General features: G+C 41.9%; 1 protein-coding gene across 5 annotated transcripts in view; it reads left to right on the top strand.

The window, feature by feature from the left end:
* The window catches only part of trim2a (tripartite motif containing 2a), a 30,483-nt gene that overhangs the window by 3,366 nt on the left and 14,656 nt on the right, over nt 1-12,461 (top strand). For 2 of the 5 annotated variants that reach the window (XM_023417464.2, XM_023417460.2), the window contains exon 1: nt 3,543-3,711. The exons of 1 other annotated variant lie outside the window; for it this stretch is intronic. The gene's annotated coding sequence lies outside the window, so the exon portion shown is untranslated. Of the gene's footprint in view, nt 1-3,542; nt 3,712-7,305; nt 7,451-10,945; nt 11,117-12,461 lie in introns of those variants that run through there. 2 more of the 5 variants (XM_023417463.2, XM_023417462.2) reach the window with 2 other exon arrangements.

Here is a 12,461-nt window from a genome sequence, read left to right as displayed (position 1 = left end):
GTACTGTGAATGTCACTAAAGAAATACAAGTTAGAAAGTTGGAGTAATACACCCAGATGATATAAAAATACTGTAATATTTTAGCTGAATAGCTGACCAATCCAAATCCAAACATCTATTGATTTTTAATGTTACTGTATCTCTAGCACTTGATTACACAGATAAAGATTGAAATCTTTTTCCCTTGCCAATGTTGACTGGTGTTGATATTGATGCTTTTCTGGTCCAGTGACTGAAGGCCCTGGAGGCTTACTATTCAGAACTGTTGCTCTGTGACTCTGTGACCTCCAGGATCAATGAGCTCTGCTGGTTCTCGACCGCGGCGGCACAGCGTCTGTCTGGTTACAGCTAACTGATTAGCACGGGACATCAGTCAGCTTAGTGACTCTTAACCGAGCAACACCTGAGAGTGTAAAGGATCTGGAGAAGTCACAGTGTCTCTGTGTGTGAAGGCGCATAACAAGATGCACGTTAGGGCTGTGAACTCTGTCAATGAGCCTGCTGTTAGTTCATGTGTAATGTACAGTCATTGTGAAAATTCCCCGTACAGTACAATAAACAGTATAGATGCAACTAATGATTATTTTGATCCTGGATTGATCTGAGCAACCTGTCCATTATTGTTAAAATGTACTTGTTTTGTCCAGTCAGCAGGTCAAAACCCGAAGATGTTCAATTTACAATGAGGTAAAACAGAAAAGCAGGACGTCCTCATGTTTTAGAAGCTGGAACCAACAAATGTTTTACATGACTGCTTGATGGCGTCAGTTATCGTTGATGATGAATTTGTTGATTAATTTGAACTCTTGGGCAGAGGCCAGGGTTACGAAGCTTTATTTTGAAGATTGACTGGATCGGACTTGGTGGCGCTTCATTGTTCCTCTGAAATTCTTTTTGAATTTCTTAGAAATTTGTCTCGCATCCGTCATTTTCTGTTCCACGTATATTGTGGCATTTAACAAAAAAAAAGCATAATATTATTATTAAACAGCTGCATTGTATTCAGTTTTATTGTTTGTGTATGTCTGTAATATGTGTTGAGCCGTATCTTGTGTCCGTCATATAAAGGTTGATGCACTCCTGACCTCCTGGAAACCCACTGTCTGATTTAATAATCTGATGGATTGAGGAATGAAAGAGTTTGTAATCTTTTAAGATCAACCTGTGGGAATAATACATAATACAACACAGATTCCTAGATGTTTACAGGGAGTAACCTGTTGAATCAGTGTGTGTCACAGAGAGGTAATGGTGGACGATCCTTTCCCCCTGTCTTAAATCTGTCTGTGTGAACGTGTATATCATGCTCCAACCAGCAGGGGATATCAGCATTGCACAAAAGGAACATCACCCACCTAAATAATAAACATAAGCATAAAAACGGACTGACAGCCCAGTCGCTGGTTGTTAGCGTATAGCCTAAACGATTCTGGACTTTTATATTTGAATTAAAGGAAATGTGTAATTTACAGGTCAGTGGTCCATAAATCTGTCATTTTCAATGCTTTCTTTCAGCTCAGTAGTTTCCTTTGAGACTAATGCAGAGTGAAAAAACAAACACAAAAACCTCAGGTAGGACATAGCAAGCGCTCTCTGTGTACACAGTGTGTGTCTTTGCGTTTCAGATTATTCCGTGCTCCATCGCTTTTCATTCTTTTGCATCTAGGTCAAGCAAATTGTCTTTGTTTTGTTTACTCCAGGGACAGAGGGAGGCAATAGTTAAAGTCGCCCTAACAATCTGATACTGTTGTTGTGCTTTTCTGGGGTTCAGATCATCATTTTCTGCCACAGTTAATTATTGGACTCCCTTTAATTATCCTCTGACACGCAGTCAAACTGGTGGTCGCTCAGACTTCTGCACGGACTGACTGGTTTGTTAGCTTTAGCATGAAATGTCATGAGCTGTGTCACATTTGCTTTTCAGATGTTTTATCTTCATTACTTAACCAAGCGTTCATACCTGTTTACATTGTTTTATACTTGTGTTTATATAGAGCTCCAAAATGCACAGTAGTGGATTTTGTCAGCTGGTTTCCTTTTACTTGGTTATACTAACGACATTGTCACATTAAATAACACTAAGATGAAAAGTATTCCCTTCTCCATATAGAGCCGCTCTCTGTGCTGAAAGTAATTCAGTTAAGTAGGAGTGGATGTACAGGGGGGAAACAGATGCATTTGGATAATTACTACAAACATTGTTTGCAGTCTGCAAATAAAATTAAAGCTTTCAAGAGATGGGGAAACTCTCTAGGGGCATATACGTCTGTGCTATGTAGTGTAGGTGTGTGTGTGTGTGTGTGTGTTGTGTGTGTGTGTGTGTCTGTGTGTGAGTGGGTGTGTACAGTCTGAAAAGACGGTATGAGTGATTTAGTTGTTATGGAACAACCAGTGTTTTTCTGCCAAGGTGGAAATGTTCAATATGAAGCAACAATGACGGGAAGTGTCAGAACAGGATGGTGATTTTACTCTCATGTACCGAGATACAACTGAGGTCTATAAGATTTCCATAAAGAGACACTAATATAACACAACGCACACAGAGCTGTAAATAAAGCCTGAACCTCAGTTCTTCTTGGTACCAACAGAAATGTATCCAGATGATGGCAATTCATCCTGTGGGGAACATGAATGGATCAAATTTCATAGCATCCAATTAGTAGTTGTCAAGATGTTTCACTTAAAAAACAAACTGTCAACCTCCTGGTGGCGCTAGAGGAAAAGTCTGAGTATTATCAAAGTCAGTCACATATTTCAGTCTAAACCAACCAACGTCGCCATCTACAGAGCCATGCTGCTAGGATATTAATATTTCTCTCATTCCTCAGAGTTTAGTGTCATGAAAAACATTGTTTTGGTGTCAGAACCCAAATTCAGGAATTGTGTCTGCAATAGTAGCAAGAGTTTAAAAACTAAAGTTATGTTTATTAGAGCACAAACCAGTGAGAGAAGTTAGTTTTGTGTGTCAGCCCTCATTTGTGGTGATTTGTTGGTCAATTACTTCTTCTTTTGCTCCTGAGTTGTAGTCTTTGGTTCTGTTGCATCGTCTTTGTCTTGTTTACTTTGCTTCAGTGCACTCATGTCTTCAAAAAATGATGTCATTCCAGCTTGTAACAGAGAAAAGTAGAGCTCATGTACACTCGGGGCCTTTCTGGGAAATGGAGATAAAATTGTGCACATGGGGAAAGAGTTCAGCTTTATCCACCTGATTAAAAGTATTTTGTCTTTTTACAGTAAATGATAAAAGGTACGTAGCATGTAACAGACAGTATCCTGTCATACCAAGTCAGACATCTGAAATAATTTGGCTTCTGTTGGCCTGTTTCCCTCTCTCTTCTCTCTCTGTCGCCCGTCCTCCGTCACTCCTTATCTATCTCTCCTCTGGGACTCTTGCCCTCACCGGGGTTAAAGAGCAGCACAAGCCTTAAGCCCAACCCCTCGCTGGCTTCACTAAAAACCCTCTGATTGGTCAGTTCTTTCCCTCTACACCACCGGCAGCCCCCCCCCCTTCCATCTCCGCTCGCCCAGTGGCACCCTGTCAGTCTGTTTGGATTATTGTAACAGCAGCTCAGGCCTCTCACATGCGTTCCCCTCTCTGCCCACTGCACACACTTCACTTATATCAGAGATGAGGAGGATTAGGTGACTGAGAGCAGTGTTGTTTTCACCCCCAGAGAAGAGAGAGGCCAGGAGAGAAACCATGGAGTTGAAGTAAGTGGGATGTTTGGGATTTAAAGATGGAGAGAGGGAGGTTGGAAATATTGAGTAAGAGTTGGAAAAATGACAAGTGGAAAGGAAGTAGGAAATATATATGATTTAAACGAAGGGAGAAGCTGTACCGGTGTTGATTTGGGAAAGTCATTCTGCAGAGTACAGTCTTGGATTTTATTTTTTCTTTTTGTTTTTTTTGTGCGTCAGTCTGCTTGGCCTCCTGTAACAGGAAAAGGTTATTGTTAAAAGATGCTTCTGTAATTCCAGGCTCTTGCCCTGGAGGTCTTGTGAGGAGATACTAGAAACACAGGTTCCAGCTGCAGTTCACGTTCTCTCAGGTGTTCACATTGTCTTTTATTCTCAGCAAATTGTGCTTTAAGGAGCTTTTTCTGTGCAGTTGCATGCACCGTAGACTCCCAAGAGATTATTTACTTGACTCTCATTTCCTTTTCCTGTTTGTCGTGCTCGCTGGTTACAGTTCATCTGTCCTGAAGAGTAGCAGGTGCAGTGCACGGCATGTTCATGTGATGTTTGCTGAGAGAAAGTGAAGTGAAGTTTATATGGCACAAAAGTTTTTCTGCATGGGCTTTATAGTCTGCAACACTCTCTATACTTGGATATCTGTAGAGTAAATATGAGGCTTCATTCATCAGCTGATTAACATTTCATCATTTAAAATATAATCTCAACTCTAAATATAAGATTCTTCTTTATTAGTCCCACAGTGAGGAAATTTGCAGTACAAAGAAAAGAAAAACTGCAAAATGTCATTATAAAATACTTCAAAACAAGATGAATAGTAGATAATAATATAAAATGTACAATTAGATATTTAAATATAACAGAGATATATCAAAAATAACAGCAGATAATGGATATATGTCACATTTTCTGCTGATGTGCTGATATGACTGTTAAGTGCCCTGCAGTGGATTAAGGATCAAGTAAATCAAAAACTGAAAGTGTTTACTGCTGTTACTGTTTTACTGACGAGGTACATTTTGTCAGGACAGATAGCCGCATGCTTCACTGGATCCCGTCTGACAGATGTGCAGCATGGACACTTTCCAGTGGCCTTACGTTGGCACATCTGTAGACCTCAATTTGAAGTCAGTAGTTGACATACAGTACTTGCACAGACACACACACACACACACACACACACAGACTGAGACGCATTGTCTTATCTTTTGTCACCAGATACATGGCTGGCAGATGTAAAGCCAAACGACACAAGGACACGGGGTTTCCTTGTTCACTCGGGGCGCAGCCTTTTTCTCGGAAATGTAAATGCGATTACACAAACCTTCAGAGAATGGTAGAAAATTCTTCTTTTTTTTCCAACAGTAATAACTGCACAACTCAGAAGAAATCATCATTAACTGCAAAATGTCTTTAAAATGTCTGAAGAAAACCTCCAAATGGCATCTGCAGCGATATTATTTGTTTATGGGTTTTTTTTAAAAATCACTCAGTGGCTTCTTTATAGATGCCGCTGGTGGCTGAAGGCGTGCTCTGCCGCTGTAATCTCTCGTCATCCTGTACCCAGTGGATGTTTTAGATTAACATGAGTGTTCTGACAATTCAGGGGGTGGGGCTTGTGTCTCCCTCTGCACCAATAAAAGCACGTGATTCCACTGAAACAGAAACTGGAAAGGTCCTTATGTTTTGTTGTTGTTTGTTTTTTGTTGTTGTTGTTGTTGTTGTTGCTGCTGTTGCAGTGTGGGTGATGAAATGGTGCGATTACCAGGGTCGCCATGGACAATAAGCCTTATAGGCCGACCATCTGGCTTTAGGTGCTGACAGGATTTAAAATACAATAAATGCTGAAAACAAACAAACTGCAACTGTCACCTCGCACATAAACAGCAGTTACAGTGACAATACAGTGTGTTTTATAGATGTAGCATTCAGGGCCGTGTGGTCCTCTCCTGATTATAGTGGTTTTAGACATAATGAACATGTACGAGCTGTTGCCTGGTAGCTAAGTGGGCGGCCATTTGTGTCTTTTTTACCAGCAACAGTCATTATGGTGATGTAGGCGGTGATGAATGGGATGATGTGATACTGCTGCCAGTTCAAACTGTCAGGTCCTCTTTAGTGTTTTGTCAGGCTGATGTGACTGAGGTTCCTGCGAATGACTGAAAGAGTAAACCTCATAGTCTTATCTCGAGTCTCCAGGATGGATGGTGAGCAGCCGCACGACGCACCGTCATGGGGTTTCTGTATCCACAGGCTTCTTCTCCGCAGCACGTGAAATGTGATCAGGCAAAACACTTACACATTTGCTTTGTGAGAGTTACATGAGATCATCGATACTACTTTCATATCGGCTGACTAAGTGAGGAGCTGGAGCCAAGAGGCGATTAACGGGGCATTATGCACCATCCAAAGGGCTTGTCAGATGGTCGGATTGGAAGGGGTGGAGGTGGGGGTGGGGGTTAGGGAGAGGCTGGTCATATCTGTACCTTTCCAAAACCGACGATCCAACATTCACACCCGCTTCACGTCGTGATTTGCTGACTGTGTGTCTGTGAAAAACTACGCTCGTCTCTCAGAGACACACAAATATTTGTGGCACCTGATTGTGAAAGTGTGCACTATTTTCCCCATATGTAAACAATACTGTGTCTCCCCCCTCTCCATGACGGCCCGTTTTAGACTCAGTCATGGCCGTCCAGCCGTGTGCCCTTAGCCTAGCTTAGCATGAACACTGCAAGCAGGAGGAAGCGGCACGCTAATACCCCTAAAACCATAAATTATACTTTTTAGATCACGGTTTGTGTACAAATGAGATATAACATGGTGTATTGGAGTTTTTAGAGGCGCTGATAGGTGAAGTTCTTGGCTTTGGAAAGTTTGCTGTCTACCCCTGTTTCCGAACTAAATGCTAAGCTATAGGGCAATGGCCTCCTCGCTTCACCTCTTTACTTAAAGAACTGTTTCAATCTTCTCACTTAACTCTCAGCGAGAGCACAAACGCTGTGTGCACCAAGTGTATTTTCTAAAATGTCAAGCGCTCATATGAGTTGTATGTTGAAGTCCTTTAGATTGCAGCTAACATGAGAAACATAGTATGAATTTCCTGAATTGAATAAACGTGTGCAAAGGAGAACAAAATATGATTTTTACTCTAATCGGATAGATGTGACAAAAGTATCTGTTTAACTGCAATTAAAACAATTTAAAAAAACCCGATAATTGATCATGAAATATGAGTTAAAATTGCTGATGTAAAATAAAGCAGCAATAAACTGTCCTGTGACTCTGTTCTCACACCAACATGTCGGCGTAGCAGCGGACCTGCATGTGACTGGACTCTTGGACTTCTGACCTCACACACCAGTGACTCTTATATAAGAAAACATTATAAAAAGCTCAATAATGTGCAGGTGAAGGGAGAAAAAAAATCAGCTGGTCTCCATCAGTGCTTGTTTGTACATCTCCCCACGTATATTCACCTGTTTGTCGTCACCCTGGCTGTTTACATTTTGAAAGTGGTCATTGTGACTGAGCAGTGTCGTCATTGTGTGGGGTGACGCTGCATTTTGTTCCGGTGTGTTTAGGAACAGAGGGAGCTGATAAAAACAGCTGAGGTCAGTGCTCTGGAAAGAGCTGTGGGATGGACGGCAGGGGGAAACCCAGAGCAACATACAGACCACTGCAGCCACTGTGTGAACCGAAAGAGAGATATACTATAAGAGACCACTGCATGAAAACCTGTTCCCTATTCGTACCGGTGAGTGGAAATGAGCTGGTTTTGAAAGTATAGCTTGGCCTAGAGCCTCAACATACAACTGGTTAAGTTCAACTTCAGTGAAAGTTGATTTTATGTATTGGAGGATGGGTTGTGGAAGCGTTACATATCCCAGCTCTGAGGTTAGGCGGGTCAGCAGCCTTTTGCTGTTTTATGGTTGCCTTTGAAGTGTCTGAATGCATCATGGGTGATGATGTGGGTGTGAGCTGTGAAGCAACTAGAACAAGTTAAGGATGTGTTTACTCCTGCAGTGTGTTTATGCATTTGTGCCCTCGAGCTGTTTGCTATCGCACAGACCCTCCAGTGATGTAATGGTCAGATCGGCGTCTTTGAAACTGACGGACACTAAAACCCCAACCTCTAATTATTTGCACGGCCTGCAGGTGAAAATCACATTTGTGTCCTCAGAGGAAAATATAGGCCTCTGCTGTGTGTAGAAAGTCCACTGATGAAGCCTTTTAACAGCATCATGTTAACTGATGTTAGCACTGAAAGGCCGGACTGTCGGTGTGGAAGTCATAGCAGCTTCCAGTCCTGTGGTGTTGACATTCAGATTGCACACTGTGCCTTTTAACAAAGCAGAAACAAAGCAATGAAGAGGTGTGTTGTTTGTCATAGAACCTGGTGACTGGAAGGATGTGATGTTTGCATTATCCAAATTGAAGGCCGCCTGTATAACCACTCATTACAGGCACCCTGTGGGGATTCTGATCACTAGTTGCGCTATGGAGCAATGTTGTTGTTTGTTTTCAATGATTGGTGTTTGTCTCCGTGTTTGTTTTTGTTTTAGAAGAGTACCAAAGCATAAGGCTGGTAATATTCTGTATGTTTCTTATTGTCAACAAAGCAGATACCAAAGCCAACAATGAATTGATCCGACTAATATGTATAGTCAGTGTAGACGAAGCCTCTGTGGCACAGACCTTCACTGTTGTCCAAAAACTATTAACACTCTCACTTTTGTACTGGGTGATATGCTCTTTTATTAAAAACCAACATGTGCACTGTAATTTATTTTGATTTTATCCAAAATACACTGTTCTTCTGTCATAAAAACTCACTAATGATCTGCATTCGTGCCTTTTAATCCACTGCTGAAAATACCCCCCGATAAGTGCACTATTTTCCCCAGTTTGAGAAACGTTGGATTAAAAACTACAGCTGTTAAAATAAATTTCTAAAAAGAAAAGAGAGGATGTATTTGTGATCTGCTTTTAGATTTACGTCTTTAGTAGAAAATGCTCTTTTGGTTGAGTGTCAAGGACAAGAAAGGGAAATTGGAAAGTGTTGAACACTGACTTGTAACACATGGTTGGTTTTCGCTGACGTTCAGTAAAATTATAGAATAACAGCAGCCTCATCCTTTAGGGTGCTGAATCTGAGACGAAGCTTTGGAAATTGATTGTTTGTGTCATTTGTCTTCATGTTGATGCGACACCCACACAAACAACAATTTTGGCCCGTGTGTTCTTCTCTTCTCTTTTCTCCAGAGTTACTTTGGCTTCTCTTTGTTCTGTGTCCCACTCGTCTGACTGACTCAGAGCTCGCTGAGTTTGGCAGAGGCTGAGATGAGATCACTGGAACAGCCTTGGAGCTGCCAGGCATAATGAAGTGTGTGAAAAAGCTCTGTCAACTTCAATTGATGTTTTTTTTTTTAAATGAAATGATAGAAGTGGTAGAATTCAGGATTTCCTCGTGCTATTTTTCACTGTTATTAGTAGGTCAACTGATGACCGTGAAACTCGGAAAATAGGGTCAAAATTTCTATTTAATGCCACTATTTTACAATGTGTAGATTCAGATGTGTGTCGAGACAACGTTTCCTGGTTTTACCTCGTCACTGATGGAGTATATAAACTACAACTGTGGAAATCCCCCTGACAATGTTTTGTTTGATATCATCTTTCCTCAAACAGACTGATCTCAATTCTCAGCAAACTGATCTTGAGCTGATTTCAAAGTACGCATGTTTTCATTTTAAGATCAAAACAAAACTACATTTATTTCATTGTTTGTACATCGAGTGAAGTCTTTAGACAACTGAACCTGATTTTTCGGAATGAATTTTCGTTTTCTTTCACTTCATTCATTCAGCCTGACATTGTCTTCACGTTTCTGTCTTTTCCTCGAGAGGGAAAGTTACTTTGTCTTAGTTTTGCCTTTAACCAATGAGAAGGAAGATCAAGAGAAGCATCATCTTCCCAGCAGTTGCTAGAAGCAGTTAACATAACACTGATCAAAGGAACATTGTTATTGTTATTCCTGTTCTAGCATCAGCTACTGTAGCTGCTTCGAGCTGAACTATGCTTGAGGCCATTTCCTCTCATTATTTTTCATGTTAGCAAGCTACGCAGGAAAATGATTTCCAGATTCTTAATCTTGACCACGAAGATGCGACTAGTGCGACAGTTTGTCCAAACAGCGAGCACGACATGGGACCAGGCTAAAGACAACAAACTGACATGATGGTACATCACCATGCACATAAAGTCTTTTAATCCGATCATTTGGTCGACTAAACGCGCTCCCTGTGTCAACTCCACCACATACATACTGTATGTACATACAGCGCTCAGTATACTGGCGTGAGGCAAAACTCGACCAGTGTAGCTTTATCAGAAAGGTCAGTGAGGTCAGTGTTTTACTGATAAAACTTCTCTTCCTGGTTCCGATTATTCATCCTTACAAACGCAGGAAGCTTTGTAGAGTTTCGATCATCACGCAGACGGCGGTACAGGCGGAGACTGCGACCCCGGCCTGTGAAATCCCACGAGCCACAGGTGGCCTTCGTCATTTCATCCTTATGTCAAGAGACAATAAAGGAATAGCAACATACTTTATCTTTAAGAACTGACGTACTCGACCTACTGTACGATACGTGTATATAGTATGTGTGTGACGGTTCAGGACATGAAGGAATGTGTGCTTGTGTTTTAGCAGATTCGAAGCACTGTGCTCTCCTCTTTTGATTATGTAATACTTTAATTCCCTTTGAATCATGATTCTCTTTCATCTTCCTTCCCTTTCTTCATATTTTGCCTCTTAGCTTTTTTTTTTTTTGCTTTTTTTTTGTCTGACTGTACAGTGACTCAGCAGCGTGCACACACCTGCACACATATGCACTCAGAGAGATCCCTCTGCCTTCAACTCTATTGGCCGTTTTGTTAGATCACCAGCCATCAGCCAATACTCGCTCACATACTCCTGATGCTGCACACGCTCCCTGCACTGCAGTGAGCCAGCATTTAAGGGGTAGAAGGGAGATGAATGGATGACACAGACTGAGCAAAGAATGCGAGGGATGGGAGGAGAGGAAGTGGTAAGAGAGAGAGAGAGAGGGAGGGAGGGAGGGAGGGAGGGAGGGGAAGAGATGATGTAAAAACTGAAACACAATCTGGCTAAATCGCCCCTCCTCAACTTTGCTCACGTGTGCGTGCACACCCATAAACACACGGAGGAGCTGTGTCGCTCACACACCTCTTGTCGTCTCCTGTTTTGGCTCATTGCTGCTACCTGGAGGGAAGCATCATGTCACGTCAGAGCTGACATGAACTGAAGGCATGTTTAGAGGGATCTCGGTGTGTTTTCAGTGTGTTCCTGCGTACAGGAGTGGATGACGCCTGTTGATCGGTCCATAGATGCATCACTGTAAGTCATCCTGTCAATTCATGTTATGTCGTGCTGAGCTGTTTGTGGAATAACTGTTGTTCTTTTTGAGCTCACAGTTTGCATGATAACTGTTTTCTCATGGAGTCTCTACATGCAAAAAGCTAAAATCCCTATGAGTTAGTACAAACTTATCCAATAATAATCCCTTTCTTTCATGTGTACCCTCCGCTGTGTGTGAGATGACAGCTCCATCCAGCAGGAATTATTCCGCTTAGCTGGTGCAGATCTGATTATGTAAGAGTGGAGCGATGTGTGGCTGCCACGACCTTGTGCACTGTCAGCACAGGGCTGCTTGTGTTGTCCTGTTGTGGCTGTCTGCAGAAGGATTTAGGATTTTTAGTTTTACAGTCTGAGCCGTAGTTGATGCTCTCAGGCTTCATCTGGCCCCGTGATGCTGGGAACTTATTAACATACAGCCGAGGAGCTGAGATTTGTCTTTGTGCCTGTTTATATATATTTGTCATTCAAATGCAGATGATTTCTTTTCCTTATACGTATGGATACATATTTGTGATTTTAAGGATCTGGTTTCATGTTTGACTTGGCTGTTAACAGCTTGTTGATGTTTTGCCATTACAGTAAAACTGTTTCTGTTTCAAACACAAGTGCAGCTTTGTGAAAGTGGACCGAGACGCTCAACATCACCACTATTTGGCAGTTGACACAGCAAACACATAACATACCAGTCATGTAGCATATTGGAAATTTTGGGCGCAACCCACTGGCAGCATGACAGCTTTATCATAACAGCAATTTAACCTCCACTCTCCGTTTTCACGCTCACCACATCACCGCTTTGTAGATACAGGCTCTCATATCTGCCTTCAGAGAGGAGAGCGAGAGGAGGAGACGCTTATATGAGAGAGAGAGAGAGAGAGATGAAATGAAAATAGACGAGAGAGGATGAGAAGGAGAGCATGCACCGTAGAAAGAAGCACAGTCCCTGAGGGTGTCCTCTCAGCAGCAGAGGTGGCCTGTTTCTGTGCCCGTCTCGAATGTGAAGAGACAATAAAAGCACTGACACACTTTCTGTGGCTAAGTTAGCTGCCAGATAATGTTTCAGGGATAAAATTGTGCCATTTTGGTAGTTTCAGTGTTCGGTGTTGCCGAGTGCTTTGCTTTCACTTTATAATCAAATATTTATCTCTTAAAGTGCCTTTTATGACAATCACCCAGCAACTACTGCAGCTCATATACAAGTCCTGCTCTATTTACTAACTTCTACTGCGCTGGTTCCCGACATGGGGCTCGAGACCTGGTGGTCACAAGATGAGAAGCATGATAAGAAATAAGAAAAAAAATAAATAAAAAATCATGTGGTATG

Source organism: Seriola lalandi, unplaced genomic scaffold (genome assembly GCF_002814215.2).
Source record: "Seriola lalandi dorsalis isolate HSWRI2012SDOR001 ecotype SW California unplaced genomic scaffold, Sedor1 jcf7180002054574, whole genome shotgun sequence".
NCBI classification, from domain to species: Eukaryota; Metazoa; Chordata; class Actinopteri; order Carangiformes; family Carangidae; genus Seriola; species Seriola lalandi.
Note: the sequence above shows the minus strand (reverse complement) of the source record. Positions and strands in the feature narration are given on the sequence as shown.